This window comes from Capra hircus, chromosome 3 (assembly GCF_001704415.2).
Source record: "Capra hircus breed San Clemente chromosome 3, ASM170441v1, whole genome shotgun sequence".
NCBI lineage: Eukaryota > Metazoa > Chordata > Mammalia > Artiodactyla > Bovidae > Capra > Capra hircus.
This window is the reverse complement of record NC_030810.1, coordinates 2,613,765-2,634,392: the sequence shown is the minus strand read 5'-3', so window position 1 is coordinate 2,634,392 and position 20,628 is coordinate 2,613,765. Positions and strand designations below refer to the sequence as shown.

Sequence of the window (20,628 nt, the reverse complement as noted above, 5' to 3'; positions counted from 1 at the left end):
CATCACTTCCTGAGGAAACCAAGGTGATTTTACATTTTCTAAGTATGTTTGTGATCTTCACCGTCTGAACTTCAGTTCAGCTCAGTTCGTCGCTCAGTCGTGTCCAACTCTTTGTGACCCCCTGAACCACAGCACGCCAGGCCTCCCTGTCCATCACCATCTCCCGGAGTTCACTCAGACTCATGTCCATCGAGTCAGTGATGCCATCCAGTCATCTCATCCTCTGTCATCCCCTTCTCCTCCTGCCCCCAATCCCTTCCAGCATCAGAGTCTTTTCCAATGAGTCAACTCTTCACATGAGGTGACCAAAATACTGGAGCTTCAGCTTTAGCATCATTCCTTCCAGAGAAATCCCAGGACTGATCTCCTTTAGGATGGACTGGTTGGATCTCCTTGCAGCCCGTGGGACTCTCAAGAGTCTTCTCCAGTACCACAGTTCAAAAGCATCAATTCTTCGGTGCTCAGCCTTCTTTATGGTCCAACTCTCTCATCCATACATGACCACTGGAAAAACCATAGCCTTGACTAGACGGACCTTGATTGGACGTCTTATTGGGAAAACCATTAGCTTTTGTAAATCCCCACTAAGACAGCCACTGTGTCGTGAATTTTATTCTAAAGACCAACAGAACAGCCCCCATGCTTCCCACCTGCCTAGAGCCTCTTCTGGGATCTGAGTCCCCAGCTGCTAGTGAAATGACATTAACCTCTGAAGCCCTGTAAATATCCCAGGTCACAGCTTTACTTAGTATTAATTCTGTCCTCAACTCAATGATTAAAATTCTTGAAACTTAAGCTGAACTATATTGGGGGAGGGGGGAGGAACTGGTTTCCTTCCACATCCTTTTGGTTCACTGAAAAGCGTTCATTTATGCTTCTCTAGTCCAAGGTACCTCTAGACAAGGTACGAGAGAGAACCCGAGTTCCCGCCCAGAATATGCCGTAGGGTTCCCGGATCTTTGAAGCTAGATGGGCGTGGTGTGCATGGCTACCCCTCATCCAGCCCCGACTTCCCCTCACTCAGAAGGTCAGAGAGCTGGCTTTCAGGTTGTTTTCTGGAGCCAGGGGGATGTTGGGTGTGTGTGCAGCACCCAGGCTGCAGTTCTGTGCAGGGCTCTGGGAGGTCTTTCTGAGCTGAATGGGGCTAGCGGGGAGGGGAGGTGGGGGAGTCGAATGTCGGGTCAGTGGGATCTCTGTCTCCAGCACAGAGAAGCTTCACCATGAAGGACATCCCAAGTGAGCCGCCCAGCTACACCTCCTGGTCGGGATGGGAGTGAAGTGACCAGCAAGAAGGGGGGAGACCTTCCAGAGCCCTGGGATGCTGGATTTGGAATTAATGATTTAGCAGTGTCCCGTGGAGCTGTCTTCTGAGCTCAACGAGGAGCCTTCACAAAGCCCTGGGGCATCAAGCAGGGACGGCTGTCCCCTCCGCCGTGACGAGCCTCCTGAAGTGACGAGCCTCCTGAAGTGACGGTGGAGCTGTCACGGCAGCGCACCCGCCCCCATCCTGAGAGCCAGATGGCCCGTCTTGTGGAGCGGGGAGAGGAGAGCGGGGGCGGCGCCTGGGAGCCCGGCGCTCACCCTCCTCCCCTCTCTTCCAGCCCCACACCGTCTCAGTTACCAGGGCGTGCGGCAGTGAGTGAGGCCCCGCCGCTGCGGGGTTGACTTCATCGTGTTCACCTTGGTGTTTTGCTATTATGGCTGATCTTTGTGGTGGTGGTGGTGGTTCAGCAGCTCAGTCGTGTCTGACTCTTTGCAACCCCAAGGACTGAAGCACACCAGGCTTCCCTGTCCTTCACTATCTCCATGAGCTTGCTCAAACTTGTCCATTGAGTCGGTGATGCCATCCAACCATCTCATCCTCTGTTGCCCCTTCTCTCTGCCTTCAGTCTTTCTCAGCATCAGGGTCTTTTTCAGTGAGTCGACTCTTCCCGTCAGATGGCCAAAGTATTGGAGCTTCAGCTTCAGCATCAGTCCTCCCAATGAATATTCAGGATTGGTCTCCTTTAGGACTGACTGGTTTGTTCTCCTTGCAGTCCAAGGGACTCTCAAGAGTCTTCTCCAGCACCATAGTTCAAAAGCATCAATTCTTTGTTGCTCAGCCTTTTTTATGGTCCAACTCTCACATCCATTCATGACTGCTGGAAAAACCACGTGCTGTGCTGTGCTTAGTTGCTCAGTCACGTCCAACTCTTTGCGACCCCACAGACTGCAGCCCACCAGGCTCCTCAGTCCCTGGGTATTCTCCAGGTGAAAAACCATAGCTTTGACTAGATGGACCTTTGTCGGCAATGTCTCTGTCTTTTAATACACCGTAATTTCATGGCTGCAGTAACCATCTGCAGTGATTTTGGAGCCCAAGAAAATAAAGTCTGTCACTGTTTCCATTTTTTTCCCATCTATTTGCCATGAAATGATGGGACCAGATGCAACAATCTTAGTTTTTTGAACACTGAGTTTTAAGTCCGTTTTTTCACTCTCCTCTTTCACCCTCATCAAAAGGCTCTTTACTTCCTCTTTGCTTTCTGCCATGAGCGTGGTGTCGTTTGCATATTGGAGGTTTATATTTTTCCCGGCAATCTTGATTCCAGCGTGGCTGACCTCAGTGACTGTTTTCTAAACGTTGCGTTCTTTCACACATCCATCCAGTGTCTGGCTCTCTGCACCTTTGCCCTCATAGGCACGATTTGGGCATGATTCTGCCACTTGGAACTGTCAGGACTCTGAGGCCCACATTTAGAGAAAGTCGTCTAATCAGGGGCTTCCCTGTAGCTCAGCTGGTAAAGAATCTGTCTGTGATGCAGAAGACCTGGGTTCAGTCCCTGGGTCAGGAAGATCCCCTGGAGAAGGAAATGGCAACCCACTCTGGTATTCTTGCCTGGAAAATCCCATGGACAGAGGAGCCCTGGTGGGCTGCAGTCCACGGGGTCCCAAAGAGCTGGACATAACTGAGTGGCTAACACACACATGATGTAATCAGATGATCAGATGGTCTCCCAAGTGACTGTCTGCAAATTACTGTTTGTGTTTTGGAGAAGCCTTTGTCTAAAACCTTGCCTTGGCCCTTGGGGTGGACTCAGCGGCACCCCCACAGCTTTACTCCTCAGAGCCTGCGGTCGGGCCGGGCCAGGTGACTGGCACCAGCCGGGGGGCTCCTGGCAGAAGTGGGGGTGGCACGTCGGGTGGACGTGTGCAGCAGTCAGTGTGGACAGCTTCGGGTCTGTCCGCCGCCGTCCCGAGTGGCTGGGGGGCTGTGCGCCCCCATGGGGCAGCTTCGAGAGAGCCGAGACTCTACCAGCCTGAGTCCTGAGTGGCTGTGTGTTGAGTCCCAGCCGGCCTGGAGGAGCAGGAAGACCAGACCGAGGCCCGGCGTCGCTCCGGGAAAGGCGGCGCATGTCTGTGGCTGCAGCCTCACCGTCCTCACCCCGAACGGAGCCGCCCTGTGACTCGAGGGAAGACAGTTCGACAACGCAGGGGTTGGTCCCTCATGTTCTGAAGCCTTAGACCTGTTCACTGTACTTTGTGAAGTGGGTGTGTGCTTGGGAAAACTGTCTAAATGAACTCGTTTCAGATTCATTTGGGAGGGCAGCTCCATTTCTAAAGAGGGCACTTTTCACTCAAGTTCTTAACAAATCGTAAAGCTTTTTTGGAGTGTAACCACGGCTTCGTTTCTTTGTTTACCGAATGTGAGACCCCAGATTTCCTTGAAGTAACTCCTGTTAGAGGTTGAAAGTGTTTCAGTCTTTCTGTGCTTTTGCTAAGCATTATTCAAATTTTTGTTTCTGGTTCAAGGTGTATTCACTGATTCTCGGAATCCTGCCTCCATTTCGGGTTTTGTTAAAGCTTTCTTCAGTCTCTTCACGTCTCTCCTCTGTACGTGATGGCTCGGTAGTGTTTTATTTTAAAGTGGATTCAACCTGAATTCTTTAAAACTGCACAGAACATCTGCATCGCATCTATTTATTGACAAAGCTTGATTAAAGAGCGTCTAGAGGGGAAGGTGGATTGCTGGGTCTAAGACTCAAAGTGAAAGCTGAGTGCCTTTATAAACACTGACATACACACCGCTTTCCTTATTCATGGGTCTGTCTCGGCAAAAGAAATTACTGTAGGATGTTAGGCTGGAGTCCGAATGGCAAATAAACGCGTTAAAAGTGGGTGACTATGGAAGAGTGACTCCCTTCAAGGAGCAGCAGCCTTTGGTTTATTCAAAAACGTGAGATCACACTTTCAGAGACAGACCTACTCTGATTTGACCCTAACTCTGCAGTCTCATCCCCTATCTCTGGGTCTTGGCACTGCTGTCTTTCTAATAAAAGTAGTCTTTTCTGGCTTGCAAACTCAGGAATATGGTTGCAACCAATGAAAGACTCCAGAGGAGTACTGGGCGAGTACACAGGTCTGTGTGGCACGTGGACATCTGTGATTCCCATGAGTGACTGTCAGGCCAACTCAGCCAGAAAGGAAGAGACGCGAAGTGTTAGCGTGAGTGATCGGAGAGGTACTTTTAAGAAGAGGGCATCCGGTGTCCTCCTTGGGCAGAGACTCCAGGGCGCAGAGTTGCCCCTTCTCCATCTGCTGGCCACGCCCGGCCACCCCAGGGCTCCTGGCCTCAGCGGAGGAACTGTGGAGGCACCTTGAGCCATCACGCCCAGGGGAGTAGCTGGGTCTGATTGAAGCTGGCCCTGAACTCCTGCCAACATCTGTGCGGTGGGCCATTAGGAGCAACGTGAGTGCATGATCTCAACCCCCAAACCGCTAAGTCAGCAGCAGACTTGGGACAGAGGAGAGCCCTCTGAGAGAGGAGCATGGCGGTACGTGTACGTATGTGTGTGTGGTGTTGGTATATGTGTGCCCCGTGCGTATGTACACAGGTAGGTGGACCATGGCAGCGTGTGTGTACACACAAATTCACGTGCGATCCAGGTGCCGAAGGCCTGCTCCCCACCCCGTCCACTCCACCTGCTGGGTCTACAGCAGAGCCCCACACGTGGCCTGTGCACAACAGATCTTTGATATACACGGCCGCATTTCAGAGAAACATCTATTTGTATTTGTACCATCCAATCCGGCCACTCGAGTTGCTCAGCCCGTGCCGTACGGTCATTCCGAATCCGGGGGAGCCGGTGCGTGTGACCTGAAATGGGGCTCCGTCCCTGGAATGCCAGCCAGCTCGTTCATTAACGTCCCCACAGACACAAAGTGGGCATCCGTCATATAGCAGGTGTGCACGCACCTGGGCAGATAGAAGCAGCCCGTGCTGTAGATGAGCAAGACAGGACCAGGCTGCAGGTTCACAGACCCCCGGCCCCAGCCTTGCAGGACGTCCTCAGGTCAGGCCTGGTCACATCCCCTGGGCAGAGGTCAGCGTCTAGGAAGGGGTTTCGTTTATTTTCAAATGCTTCACTGCCACAGCCCTCAGCTTAGGAAGAGTCTCCGAAGAGCCAGCCGTTCCACGAAGCCTTTAAAATAGAGGGGCCACTGGGTCACCGCATGGCCTAGGACGGGCTGTGCCGCTGAGGTCTGATGGCAGAAGTGTGTGGACCCGGCGGTCACTTCTCATTCCTGTCACTTTCTGTGGAAAGACACTGGGTAGGAAAATACAGAATAATTCGGGGTTTTCTTTTTTTTCCGATTCCAAAATATTTTAAAAACAGTCTATTCCGTAGGATTTGAGTCTTCTGTAATTTATAAATGTGGGATTTCAGTCCAGGAAAATTGAATTTTTAAAAATTGAGCAATAATGAGCATATTTCTGTGTCTCTATCCTTGGCCCCAGGGGCCGCGAGCTGTCCGGGACAAGGGCGTGACCCAGAATTATCTCGTGGAAGCCAAGGCCGAGAAGGCCCCCCTAGCGGCATCAGTCCCCCAGAATCCACCCTTCCCAGACTGGACTGCTCAGCCCCTCAGTGACAGTCAGCAGCGGGCAGTTACCAGTGGCCTGGTAAGAGTCTCACACTCAGGGAAGTAAGTCAGACAATGACTAGTACCACATGATAGCACTTACTGTGGAATCTGAAAAAAAATGATACAAATATATTTATTTCCAAAAGAGAAGCAGACTCATAGACATGGAAAGCCACCTTTTGGTTACCAAAGGGAAAAGTAGGGCGGGGTAAGTTAGGAGTTTGGGATTAACAGATACGCACAGGCATATATTAACATGTATACGTGAAATCCACAATCCGCAAGGGCCCACTGTATAGCCCAGGGAACTAGACTCAGTGTCTTGTAAGAACCTGTAATGGAAAAGAACCTGAGAAAGACTGAATATATCTGTGTATCACTGAATCACTTTGCTGGCCAACTGAAATCATCACAGCATGGTATACCAGCAATCATTCGATTTAAAGAGTCTTCGCTGACACACGCAAGCCCTTCTAGGTTCAGTGGACCTATGTCTGTTCAGCAGACAAAAGAGCCCTTAAACTTGTGTATTGTGAAATTAGAAGTTTGAATCTCAAAACCTAATCGTTGGGAATTGTGCTCTTTGTTGGAAGGAGAGTGATGGATGACTTTGTTTTGGAGGAATTATCTAACACATTTCCCAGAGGCAGCAGCAGCTCCAGGTTCTTTGAAGATCAGCAGGGTAACCATGACTGATACCTCAGCTGGTGAAGGATCCGCCTGCAGTGCAGGAGACCTGGGTTCAATCCCTGGGTCGGGAAGATCCCCTGGAGAAGGGATAGGCTACCCACTCCAGTATTTTTGGGCTTCCCTTGTGGCTCAGCTGGTGAAGAATCCGCCTGCAATGCGGGAGACCTGGGTTGAATCCGTGGGTTGGGAAGATCCCCTGGAGAAGGGATAGGTTACCCACTCCAGTGTTCTGGCCTGGAGAATTCCATGGACTGTATAGTTACAAAGAGTTGGACAAGACTGAGCGACTCACAATCACACACACACACACACACACACACACACACACACACATATCTGGAGGGCTTAGACCCCCGGCTGGTCCTCCTCAGCTGACAGCAGAGCCCCCTGTTAACACCCCAAGGACCCCACTTCCTTGCTACCAGGAGCTCGAGTGTCTGTACAAGCGAGGGTGTCGGCTTCCCTGCCAGCAGGAGGCCATGGTCATGAGCAGCATGTGGAGGCCAAGGGATAAGACAGGGTGGGAGCCACTGGCCTGGGGCCTGGGGCCTGGGGGCTGCCAGGGCAGAGCGGCCAGTCCTGGCCCCCAGTCCCCAGTGTCTGCACTGCTCCGGCTCTCTGCATTTGCCCTGAGACACATGAACACCTGTCCTGCAGGCCCAGCAAGCAGGTGTCTTTCGGTCAGAGTTAGTGACCACCGGGGGCCGGAGACCGGGCTCTGCAGGAGGGGCTGTCACCATGCACACCTTTTCTCTGGACCCCAGGCCTGGCCTCCACCCGGAGGGCAGTGCTGACTGCTCACAGCCACCTGGCCTGTCCGGCCCAGGGCCGCTCACTCACCCTGCCCTGCTTCTCTGAGCTCATCTTACCCAAACACCTGAGGGCCTTTTGCGCTTAAGTGAGGACCTGTTCATTTCTGTCCTGTCTTTCTCTCTGTCTTTTATGGCTGTGCCCAGAGGCATGCAGGATCTTAGTTCCTGACCAGGGATTGAACCTGTGCCCCCTGGCCCCTGCAGTGGAAGCGAGGTATCTTAACTGTAGGATTGCCAGGAAAATCCCTGGTTGATTTCTAAGTATGATGTTTCCCAGCAAAGATCAGTTGTATTCAGGTGGTGCTAAAGCTTGAGAATAGGAAGTGGGCTCAGAGCACCCAAGTCCAGGGGTTGGGAAGCAGAAGGGGTGGGTTGGCCAAGCCCCCGGCTTCTCCCCAGCACCTGGGGTATCCCCATGCCCAGAAGGACACCCTCCTGCCAGGAGCCCCTGTGTGCTGTTGGTTTGTCCACATCAATCGCCAGACTCAGGGCTGCTAGAGACGGGGCGACTGGGGACCGGGTCACAGTAGGAGTTTTCCTGCCGCTTACCAAGGTTTTGTTTCTTCCTGGGTTTGCACGCCTGTGCACATAATGTTTCAAACGTAGCAGGTTTTTTCTTGGTGGTTGGAAGAAAGAGTGTCTGGTAAAATAAATCAAGGTGAAGCTATTTCTCTGTAAACCATTTTGCATTTCAAAAATTGCCTGCTCTTCTGAGATTCGTTTGGGAACTGAAGGCCGGCAGTAGTCAGGGAGAGGTCGTCATCACAGCCGACGTGTTCCTGGAAACAGTTTTCTGTCCCCCATTTTCATCATTCATGGGAAGTGTTCTTTAGCGTTTTCCAGGCCGTGCTCCCCTGAAAGGGATGGGGCGGCGGCCTCTTCAAACAGCGGGGTTCTCGGTTTCCTCCCCAGCTCTGGCTCCTCTGCTCTGACCCCAGCGGTTCACACGGTGTGTTAACGTGGACGATGTGGGAACGAGAGCAGAATCGCCTGTGGAGAGCCAGCTCCGGGCACGCCCTGTTCCTTCCAACATGCAGAAGACTGCTCCCAGCCAGCCCCGCTCGCCTGGGGACCCCAGGGCCGGGTGAAAATCTTAGCTTTCTGCTGCGATGTGGTCCTCCCGCCAGGAGGGGGCACTGCTGGCCAGCTGCGCACACTTGTTCAGTCGCTCAGTCGTGTCCGACCCTTTACGACCCCATGAACTGCAGCACACCAGGCCTGCCCGTCCATCACCAGCTCACGGAGCCTACTCAAACTCATGTCCATTGAGTTGGTGATGCCATCCTCACCATCTCATCCTCTGTCGTCCGCTTCTCCTCCTGCCTTCAGTCTTTCCCAGCATCAGGGTCTTTTCAAATGAGTCAGCTCTTCACATCAGGTGGCCAAAGTATTGGAGCTTCAGCTTCAGCATCAGTCCTTCCAATGAATATTCAGGGATGATTTCCTTTAGGATGGACCAGTTGGATCTCTTTGCAGTCCAAGGAACTCGAAGAGTCTTCTTGCAAAGACTTCTTACAGAAGATTCAAGCTCAGCCCCACACATTCCCTGAACATGTGACCCCAAAGGCCCGTGTCCCCTGGTTCTGTCCCCAACAGGGTGCACAGGAATGGAGAAGGGTGCCTGGTTTGGGATCCAGAGGCCTGGGTTCAAATCCTGGCAAAGCAGGTGCCTCATCACTTCCAAGGGGAGGGTCTTGCTCCCAAGTCTGAGGCCCCCAGCCCTCTCCTGGGGCCAGAGCCGCGCATCCTGCTGGCTGAACTTGACCTTCAGGGAATCCTGAGACCACCCGCCACTCACAAGACTAGGAAACAGACCTAGTCTTGTTTCCCCACAAAGACGCCTTCTCCCCTGACCCCCGTTTAGTTCCTGGGATCACGGCTCCTCCTGGGGCCTGCTCTGTTGCCCGGCCGCCTCACCTCTGGCTGACTCTCTGCAGCTGCTGGGTCTCCCTGGGGTCCTCAGCCCCTTCCTCCTGGATGGCAGCAGGGGCCCTGCCGGGCTCCTTCCCCACCAGGCCTCCGTGGGGCCTCCCCACCACAATCTCTGGAAAGCCCAACTCGTCTTGCAGGGTGCTCCTCCCTGTCCACTCCCTCCCCGCTGCCCCGTGGGGTCCTGCCCACCTCTGACCCCCAGAGCTGCCTTTCCATCACCCCCAGTCCTCCCCACCCTCCAGCCCACCTGTCTGTGCCTGGGTGCCCTCGCCTCCCCCCACAAGACTCTCCCCCTTCCTGCCCAAGACCAGGCTTCCTGAAGACCCAGCGCCAGCCCCTGACTCTCTGAAGAGCTCCCCACAGCCTGGAAACTTGACCTTTGCTTTCTCTGTGCTTTCACGATGTGTCTTTATAGGTTTACTTCTGTTACAACATTTCTCATGTGCATACGTGTTCAGTGACTTCAGCCGTGTCTGACTCTTCGCAACCCCGTGGACTGTAGCCCACCAGGCTCCTCTGTGGGATTCTCCAGGCAAGAATCCTGGAGTGGTTGCCACGCCCTCCTCCAGGGGATCTTCCCTTTCAGGGATCGAACCCAGGTCCCTTATGTCTCCTGCACTGGTAGGTGGGTTCTTTACCGCTGGCGCCACCTGGGAAACCCCAACATTTCTTACATTTTTATATAATCATTGATATTTATATGTTTGTACTTCCCTGGTGGCTCAGACGGTAAAGCGTCTGTCTACAATGCGGGAGACCCGGGTTCAAGCCCTGGGTTGGGAAGATCCCCTGGAGAAAGAAATGGCAGTCCACTCCAGTACTATTGCCTGGAAAATCCCATGGACAGAGGAGCCTGGTAGGCTACAGTCTATGGGATCACAGAGTCGGGCACGACTGAGTGACTTCTGGGATCTGGGATTTTTTAAATGAGGGCTTCATGGGTAGCTCAAACAGTAAGGAATCTGCCTGCGAGGCAGGAGACCTGGGTTTGATCCCTGGGTCGGGAAGATCCCCTGGAGGAGGGCATGGCAACCCACTCCAGTATTCTTGCCTGGAGAATCCCATGGACAGAGGAGCCTGGTGGGCCACACACAAAGAGTCGGACATGACTGAGCGACTTTCACTGAAATAATCGGAGACCTTTATGTACCTTTATTATACCTTCATTAGAACACACTGCAGTTTGTGATAATGTCTGTCCCCAAGCGAACTGTGAGCTGGCTGGAAGCAGGGACCAGGTGCCGCTGACCGTCACTCAGCAGTGCCAGCAGAACACGTGGCGTCAGAACCTTCAATTAATGTTCTCTCAAGCTGGTGCCTTCATCACGAGGACGCTTGTGTGTCCACACACTCACTTGTCAAACACGTAAGGACATTTATTAAGTCGGTACCCCCAGGTTTGGACCCGAGTGAAGGGTGTCGTGGGAATGAAGTTGGCTGTGGGTGGGGGAGGGTTTCTGAGCCAGGGCTTAGCTGACCCAAGTTCTGCAGGTGATTTCACACCCGCCCGGTGACCTGGGGTAAGTCACCCCCAGGCTCCTTCTAGTCACCTCTGAAATGATGCCCCTGGAAGCCTGCCTCTAAAGGCACTTGCTGCACATCCAGGCTGAAAGGGGGCGCCTGCAGGGTGGGTGTGTGGTCCCGTCTCTTCTACTCAGGAGTTTTACGTGGAAGCTGGATGCAGTGGCATCTGAAGAAACGCTGGTTTACTGGTTAGAGTAGTTCCAGGTCGGGAGGCCGTGTACCAGGAAGAGACTGCACCCTCCTTGTCTGCTGACTTACTCTCTCTCTGTCTCTGAAACATGGGAGGACCCTTGGCAGCGTCTCGTGACTCATGGAGAAGAAATGGGACAGCCTCCCTCGGAGGCAGGCTGCACAGGATAGCGCTGAGGGTGGGTCGGCAGGGGCCTGGGGCCTTCCTGCTGTAGCTCCCGGGGGAGCTGGGCTGGCCCTGCGGAGGCGCAGGCCGCTGGGGTGGGCTCCACAGGGTGGGCCTCTCCAGGCCTGGACGCTGGGAAGCAGCCAGCGGGAGGGAGCTGCCGGGGCTCCCAGAGGCAAGCTCGCCCCCTCCTCAGCCTGTTCTCAGGGCGATCTCCCCTTGGCAGACAGGCCACTCCAGACACAGTCAGCCTGAGTCACTGAGGCCAAGTCCAGGGAGAGGATGAGGGGGAGAGACAGAGAGAGAGAGCATACGCCAGCTCCGGTTCTAAGTGGATGTGAAGTTCTCGCTGCCTGCAGGAGCAAGGCCAACAGCTCGCCTGCAAGCCACCAGGGCGCCATAGAAGTGCCCTGGCATCACAAATACGGCCATTCCAGAGGACAATCCTCTTTCTCACGGGTGGTGGACGGGCTGGGCTCAGTCGTCTGAGTCCCCGAGTTTGGAGAGACGGGTCCTCACCCCTCTTCACCCTCCCACTGACCCCAGACCCTGAGCAGGGCAGGGGCCCCAGGCAAATGGGGCCTGCAAGCTGGGGGCTTGTCTGGGAGGCTGAGAGGGGACAGAGAGCCCCCAGAGGGTCCGAGGCCACCAGCACAGACGGGCACGGTCCGTCTGGAGCCCACAGCCTGCGCCGGGGTCAGAGCGGCGGTCCTGAGTGTCACTCTGGAGCTGGACATACAGATCCTGGAATCTTTGTGGTCCCAGCAGAGCTGAGCAGAGTGGCCAGGGCCCGAGCTTCTCTGCAGAGGAGTAGAAGCCCCTATTCCTGCCAGGAGTCCTAAGAGCTTCGAGGTGTGGTCAGGGGATCCCGCCAACCCAGCCAATCCGGAGTGAGCAGGCCTGTCCAGGGGGGATGGGCCGGCCCCCAGCAGAGAAACTTGGGGTCTTAGCTCTGGCCCCTATACTGCCAAGTGGCTGGTGGCTGGGCTAAGGAGACTCACGTGGCCACGGCCTCTGTCCCCCTCTCTGACAAAGCACCCAGGGGCCTGCAGAGAGAGACCAGTCCTGCCTCTTAAAGCCACTGCCTGGTTCAGGGGCCACTTACAGCCCCTTAAAGGGCAGGGAGGACAGGGAGAGGGAGCGGGATGCGTTCAGGGGGAGCTGGTAACAGTGCGGTGCTCTCACAGGCCGGGCACCTTTTGATTTCCATTTGCTGGGAGAGGAAGCAGGCTTTGCTTTTGCTCCTCCTTGGCCCACCATCATCTCACAGGAATGTGTCCTTAAGCGTCTCTGAAAATCGAGGCGCGGTTAATAGCCTCGGACCTGCAGAGAGTGGCTTCCGGCCGGTCCTGGCCTGCTAGGCATGGGTTCCCAAGCAGCCGCGGGATCAGGTCCATTTTGTCATTCGGCATGGCCGTTTCTCTACGCTTCCGCCCCGCTGGCCTTCCAGCCCGGAGAGGTGCCCAGAGGTCGCAGGGAGGACGGGGCCCGAAAGGCAGGACGCCCCGCCTCTGAGCCACCCTCGCCCGCCCAGCACCCAACAAGGGCTGCCGGACCCCGGCCTCTCCGATGGTCCAGGGGAGCCCACCCCGTCCCTGCGGGCCTCAGCCCCGCCCCCAAAGGGGCAGTGCTGTTTACCGCCTGCCCGCTTTCCTGTTAGCCAGGCCAGATAGAAGCTCGGTGCCTGGAGCCCCGGCTTCCCATTCTCGCCCGTGGAAGCAGAGCCCCTGTCTCCTCTCATCCCTGGACAAACGTGTCACAGAGACGGCCTTGGGGCGGACACGTGGCTCTGGGCACTGACCCTGCCCATCCCAGTCTGGCCAGGAGCAGGCAAGGAGGTGTGCAGAGCCTGCTGCACCCGGGGCCCCAGGGTCTCTTAGAGGCCTTACCCAGCGGGAAGAAGAGAACCCGGCCAGATCAGTGGGTGACCCTCAGACTCCCCCGGGGGCCTGTCACTGGCACCCCTGCTGCCCGCCTGTTCAGGTGGGTGATCGTCGAGGTACAGTCACGGCTGGACACAGGTTGGCTGCATGGCTGTGTCCACTGGGTGTCGCAGGTGGGCCCCGGGCGTCTCTGGGTCTGGAACTGTCAGGCAAGATTTCAGCAGTGGGCACAACCTCCAGGCCTGGCTGCCCACAGTGGGCCCCACCCCCAACAGGGAGCATCATGATGCCCAAGTTCTTGCTCTCCACCCAGCCATGTGCCCCTGGCACGCCTCTGCCCATCCCAACCGTGGTCTAATCTCTGAATAGGGATGCAGGTGATAGGGGCTGGGCACCCCACACCCAGTTCTCCCTGCTCGAGACTCTCTCCAAAGAGCAGCAGTTTTGCCTGAGTGCAGATGCTGAGTCCTCAGCTTGGGGTGAGGCCTGCCCTCTGCACTTCTCACAGGCTTCCGTGTGCTGGTGCCACCACGGCTGGTCTGGAGGAGAGATGCTTAGGATGCTCGGGAGTCCGAGCGCTTAATGTCGGGAGGGCGCTGCACAGAGCACAGAATGTCACACCTGGGCGACCGACATACCTGGGCTTTCAAACTGTGGCACTGGGGAAGACTTGAGAGTCTCTTGGACAGGAAGGAGATCAAACCAGTTGATCTGAAAGGAAATCAGTCCTGAATATTTATTAGAAGGAGTGATGCTGAAGCAGAAACTCCAATACTTTGCCACCTGATGGTGAAGAGCTGACTCATTTGAAAAGACCCTGATGCTGGGACAGATTGAAGGCATAAAGAGAAGGAGACGACAGAGGACGAGATGGTTGGATGGGATCACCGACTCAATGGACATGAGATTGGGTAGACTCTGGAGTTGGCGATGGACAGGGAGGCCTGGCGTGCTGCGGTCCGTGGGGTCCCCAAGAGTCGGACACAGCTGAGCGGCTGAGCAGCACCACGCCTGGATGACCGTCTCCTCTGCTGTCAGTCCGATGTCTTCACTGGAGCCCCTTTTCAGCAGGTATTTATTGAGCACCTACTGCATGCCAGGTGCCACACTAGACCCTAGGGACCTGGCTGGAGAAAAGGCGGTGCCCGGCCCTCCCGGGATTACAAGAGCGTTGCACACAGCATCTTGTCTGCCTTTCTGGTTTGCAGTGGGGAGACTGTCGGGCCAGTTGTCGCTGTGCCTGTGGAGACAGAGCCCAGGCTTCTCTTCATCCGGATGGGAGGCGTTTCCTGGCAGTGTTTCCCGGAAGTGGCATCTGAGAGGGGCGCTTGCTGAGGACTTCAGTGCCTCAGGTTTCTTTTCCTTCCTGGGGGTCTGCAGATTCTCAGGGAGCAGCTCCAGGAGCCCCACCCTTCTCCATCCAACCTCTGGGCGACCTGGGATGGTCAGTTAGCGAGTGGTGTGAGCACGGGGGCCGTCACCCCCGGCCGGCCGGGTCTTCTTGCGTCTGGAGGCCTGTGGGAGCTTCTCTCCAGTCTTAGGATCCAGAACTTTCTGTGTGCTGGGGCTCGGTTGCCTGTCTCGTTCGGTGTCCTTTCCAGAGCTGGGTGTTCCTTCTAACCTGACGCCCCCGGTCTTTCCTGAGCATGGGACCCTCCCCTCTGGATCTCGTGTGTGATTGCGTCCGCTCCCTCCTTTGCACATGCCTCGTCTTTTGGCTGAGATGCTGGGAGACTCCAGGGGTCAGTCTCCAGTTTAGGAATGGTTTCTCGCCAGTGTCTGTTTTGCTATTTTGCTTCTAGTCTTGCCGTGGTTTCCTGGAGCTCTTCCCTTGTCTCCTGTTGCTCCTTCTCTTTCAAAGCAGTGTCCCTGTTTCATCTTCACACACTCTGCTGGCTTCTCCCGAGATGGTAATTTCCACTTGTTTGAGGGTTTGGTCCCTGTTCATGGGGCTGTGTGTGTGTGCGTGCATGCGTGTGCGTGCGTGCATGTGTGTGCATGTGTGCCTGTGCACTTGCGTGTGTATGTGTTCATGCGCGTGCGTGCGCATGCATGCATGTGTGCGTGCGTGTGCATGCGTGCGTGTGCGTGCATGCACATGCGTGTGTGTGCGTGTGCATGCGTGTGCATGCATGTGTGCGTGTGTGTGTTGCTCAGCAAGGCCGTTTCCGCTCTATGGCCCTCAGTCCCCTGTTATGAATCGTCATTTGTTTTCTACCTGTATCGATGGCGCATTTTGTTGGTTCTCTCCCTCCAAACCGCTCTTGGGAGCTGTGTTCAGACGGTCAGAGGCTGGGTCCAGGTTCGGTGAGGGGCCAGAGGGCCCCAGCTGAAGGGCAGTGCTAGACAGACCCCAGAGGCGGGAGGACCGACCTGCACAGACTGGGTGAGACCCGCCAGGGTGGGGGGCAGCTGTCGGCGTTTCCGCCACTGGGCCCATTCCTGCCATCTCCCCTGGCACCCCCACCCCACCCCAGCGTCCGTGGGAGCCCAGGAGTTGAGGGTCTTTGTTTTAGGTGCAGCGAGTGGGAGGAAGGAAGAGCTGTGGCAGCGAGAGCAGCCTGGCCCCTTCCGTGGGTGCCGGGGTCTATGGAGGTGAAGGGGCAGTGGGAGCTGGGGCAGGGCCCTGGACGTCTGCTCTGTGCTGCGGCCCACAGCCACAGCCCTGGACTTCAGAAAGCAGCTCCTGGTCCCCTGACCCCCCCTCTACCCTTCAGTGTCCCTCTGGCAGCCTCTCTTGGCAGCCCTGACAAAAGTCAGGGTATTTTGTCCCTTCCCTTCTGGTTGCAGAGTCTTAGCTGCACTTCCTGTAAAATGTTGCCATTGTCTACGCTGAGCTCTAGCTGTTTGTCAGCACCTTTCTTCTCCTTTGATGGACTTCTTGGATCCATGCCTGGGCTTTTCAAACAGCTAGCAGCATTCTTGGCACATGAAAGGCGCCCAGTGCCTGTTGGAAAGACGGATGGAGAGATGGACGTGTGGATGGATGGATGAGTGGAAGGTGGATGGATGGATGGTGGGTGGATGGGGGGATAGATGGAAGGGAGAGTGGATGGAAGGGAGGAGAGAAGGATGATGGATGGATGGATGGTGGGTGGATGGTGGGTGATGGATGGATGATGGATGGTGGGTGGATAGATGATGGATGGATGGATGGTGGGTGGGTGGATGGATGGTAGATGGATGGTGGGTGGATGGTGGGTGGATGGGGGGATAGATGGAAGGGAGAGTGGATGGAAGGGAGGAGAGAAGGATGATGGATGGATGGATGGTGGGTGGGTGGATGGATGTTGTGTGGATGGTAGATGGATGGATGGTGGATGGATGGCGGGTGGATGGAGGAATGGATGGTGGGTGGATGGTGGGTGGGTGGGTGGATGTTGTGTGGATGGTAGATGGATGGATGGTGGGTGGATGGAGGAATGGATGGTGAGTGGGTGGTGGTGGATGGATGCATGGGTGGATAGATGGTGGGTGGATGGTGGGTGGGTGGGTGGATGGATGGTGGGTGGATGGTGGGTGGGTGGATGGATGTTGTGTGGATGGTAGATGGATGGATGGTAGATGGATGGTGGGTGGATGGATGGATGTTCTGTGGATGGTAGATGGATGGATGATGGATGGATGGTGGGTGGATGTAGGAATGGATGGTGAGTGGATGGTGGTGGATGGATGGGTGGATAGAAAGAAGGAAGAGGATGGGAGGGAGAGAGGGAGGAAGGAAGGGAAGAGCGTGGGTGGAGGGGTGTATGGGTGGGACCAGTGAGTGAACGGAAGACCCTAGAATGAGCGCTTCTCCCTTAAGCCCGCCTGCCTCTGTTTCTGGAGAACTATCGGGGCGCCCCTGCCCGTGTCAAGCCCTTGGGACACAGATTGGAGTAAGACCCTCCGCTGCTTCTCAGTGCCCTGTGGCCTGGCCTGGGTGAGAGAGGGGGGCAGCCACCCTCTCAGTCCAGCCCCGCCTGGCCTCTCCACCTGCCCCCCTTCTGGACCGGGCAGACTGAGGCCGGCTGAGCTGTGCGCAGGACGCACACACACAGTTTCGGGTGGCTGTCCCACGCAGGAGGCAGTCGGGGCCCCAGCTGTCTCACATTTGTGGCTGAGAGCGCCGCCCACGTCAGCAGACCCGGCCAGGGTCAGGGTGACATCAAGGGGGCGGGCCCAGGGGCCCTCAGCCAGGAAAACTAATGAACCTGCCGCTTGCTCTCGCCCTGAGCCCCGGGCCCCACGGGCGTGCAGAGCGAACCCCGAAACCCACACTGCTCAGGGCGGCCCTGCCGTCCTGGCTTCCACGGATGATGCCGTTTCCCCTTGGAGGGCTGGTGAGGCTCATATATCAAAACCTGTTGTAATGACTTCCTCCCGCGGAGGAAGGCTTCCATTTAGCTTTCTCTAGCTGCCCCCCTTATTAATTATCTAATTACAACCACGTTCTCTGAGAGAGCAGCCTTTGACTTTCTGCCCAGGACCACTTTAAACGGCTGACATATTTGGAGTGCTCAGAACTTGGAAAAAAGGAGTGTGTGTGTGTCTCTAGGCACTGGGGTTCAGGGAGGCAGGGTCTTCACGCTTGCAGGGGTTTGTCTGGATACAGTCAAGGGTCCCAGAGCCCCCTGAGCTACAGGGCCTCAGTGTGGAGCCCAGGCTCCAGGGGAGGGCGGGGCACTTCCCTGCTGCTGCTGCCCACTGCCCAGCAGATCAGACCACACACACACACACACACATGTGCGCACGCGTGCACACACACACACGCATGAGTGAAGTGTGAGTCAGCCCGCCAGCCACGCCCAGGCCCCTCTTCTGGTTGAGACACCTCACTTGACTAGTGCAAGGTGATAAGAGTGGGGGAACCCAGTGAGATATGCGTGGGACCTCCCTATACATTTTTTTTGCAGCTGTCTTTGAATATATGGTTATTTCAGAAGCACAGGTTTAAGGACTGACCTGGTGGTCCGCTGGTTTAGAATCTGCCTTGCAGGGGACTCAGTTTCGGTCCCTGGTCGGGAAACTAAGGTCCCCCAGGCCAGGGGGCAACTAAGCTCACCCACCACTGCTGAGCTCGTGCGCTGCAGCTAAGACCCAAGCAGCGTAAGTAAATAAGCGCGTTTTGTAAAAAGCTTGGGTTTAAACAGTCACCTCCCTTTGCCAGCCCCGACTCCACGGCTGCCCCGTTGCTCTTCATCCTCACTCCCCGTCCCCCACCACGGCTGGCTTTGCTCTCACCGTGACCCCGAAGCCCCAACAGTGACCTCACCCTAACCCCTTTCCCTTGCCAGGGGGCACCGCTTTTGTCCACGGGAGCCCACCTAGGGGCAGCTCCTCCGTGGGGCGGCAGTGGCCTTCGGGGTACTGTGCGGGCCGAGGCTCTGGTGGGCGCGGGAGGCAGGGCATCCGGCCCTCGGGGTCTGGGAGTGGCAGCCGAGTGTGGAGGTGGGGACACAGGGAGCCCTCTGGGCTGGGCTTGGGTCCCTGGGGGCAGCGGCCTGCAGGTGCCCGGTGGACCTGACCACGGCTGACTGTCCAGCTCCTGCCGGGAGGATGGGGCAGGCAGGTATCAGAGCAGCTCACAGCTGTCATGTCCTGTCACGGGGAGGCCACGGGCTGAAACGGCCACGTGGCCCCGGGACACGAGGGCTGCAGCAGCTTCTCAACGTCCCTGTACCTTGTCTTCCAGACTCTTGCGGGGCTGAGTGCAGCTGGCATCGGGGAACGTCCGAGTCTGCAGCTTCTGAAACCCAGCGACCTCCAGGAAGCACCCCCCGCCCCATCATCTCGGCGCTCCCGCACGGAGTCCAGACAAGGGCCCAGCGGCAGCCCCCCTGGACCACGCGGCCTCCGCCCCCAAGACGCGCCCCCCCCCCAGGAAGTGGCGCTCGTGGTCCATCTCGCCGGTCCACCTCTCGCGGTCCATCTCGCCGGATAGCTCACGGTGCCATCCTCGCCGCTGATGAAAGTGTTCATAGACCCAACCCTGGGTTCTGTTATTTCATTTTTATTTTGGGGGGGGCGGGGATTGATTCTGAAGGTCGCTGAATTCAGGAACACATTTACGAGGATTTTATTTTGTATTTCCCTTTAAGTGCCTTTTTTTAGTGTATATTTTTTAAAAAATAAACCAGAAATGCCTTCCTGTACATTCTGTTTCAACTGGACCAAGGCTCTTAACAAAGGAACCTCGAGCTACCCCCCCAGCCCCAGCCCCAGCCTCTGCATGGCTGTCTCAAGCTAGCCTGGAGTCCTCACCTCTCCCCTTGCTCTTCCTCTGTGATTCACTCAGCTAACCTTTCTTTTAATATTTTCTGTTTCAGTGTATATGTTGCTTCTTTGTTTTATTTATTGAGATGTCTCTAACGAGCTCAGTGACTGCAGTGTGGCTGTGTATACCGCTCCCCTCCCAGGAACAATAAAGACGTCCCTGCAGCCCCCGTCTCCCGTCTCTTTTCTCTACACTGCAGCATGAGCACGGCCTGAGAAACTTGGAACCAGCTGCAAAAATAACAGTCGCGTCACTTTAAAGGGGATCAGCAGGGATGTGAGACGTGTTAGGCTGTGCGTGACCCTAGAACTTTCTAGAACCACCAGCGCTGATGTGGTTGAGCATGTTCAGCGGGCCCAGGTCTGGGAAGGCTGGCCTCAGCCCCTCCATATGCCCGTCTGCTACCCCCGGCCCCTGTCAGCCACCCATCCTATGTCCTACCCCTACGGTCTGAGGTCAGTGCCAGCCAGGGCCAGCCCGGCAGAGCCTTCCCAGGTGGAATTCCTTGCTTCTGCCGGGCACGACCTCTGAGCTCACTCACATTTATCTCCTGGTGGGTCGCTGTCTGCTCTGTGTGCCTTCAGTCTCCCTGATGATGAATTCCGTGGCAGCTGACCCGCCCGCCGCAGCTGTCCCATCCCCTGAAGCCCGGTCTGTGCAGCTGGGCGAGGGTGAGGGTGCGAGGCCTGCGTGTGCAGGTAAGGAAGGAGCCCTGGGGCAGAGGCCCCGCGGAGGCTCCAGTGTGTGACCGAGGAGACTCTGGCCCGGGCAGGCAGGGGGACGGTGCAGACACGCTCCTCGTGGGACGGGAAGTCCCACTCCCCACCTGCTGGCCTCCTTACTGTGTCTGCGGGCATCAGTAGGAGCTGGGGTGACCCCCAGGTAAAGGGTTTCCAGCCAGGGAGCTGCAGGTCACCTGCTCACCACCCTGAGGCTCCAGAAGCATAGCTCGTGGGGGACAGCTGGTACCTGGGTCAGCTGGATGGAGCTGTCCATGGGTGAGAGGCCATGCAGACCCCGTGCCGCCTCCAGACAGGGTTCTGGAGAGTGGGGTCTGTGCCAGAACGTGGTGGACCCTGAACCTTCTCACCTCAGTCTTTACTCCTGTTCCCGAGCCCACAAGAAAGGCAGGTGCTCCAGAAATGCCAGTCTGTTAACTTCCATCACTTTGCTGGCTGCTAGAAGTGACCTTGGTGCGGCGCCCTGCAGCAGGAGCCCCAGGGGCCGCTGCATACAGCAAACACAGACAGATGCCTACACATACATGTG

General features: G+C 56.3%; 1 protein-coding gene across 1 annotated transcript in view; it reads left to right on the top strand.

Annotated features, from left to right (window-relative positions):
* The window catches only part of TWIST2 (twist family bHLH transcription factor 2), a 53,485-nt gene extending 33,962 nt beyond the window's left edge, over nt 1-19,523 (top strand). The window contains exon 2 of the mRNA XM_018040147.1: nt 18,778-19,523. The gene's annotated coding sequence lies outside the window, so the exon portion shown is untranslated. The remainder of the gene's footprint in view (nt 1-18,777) is intronic.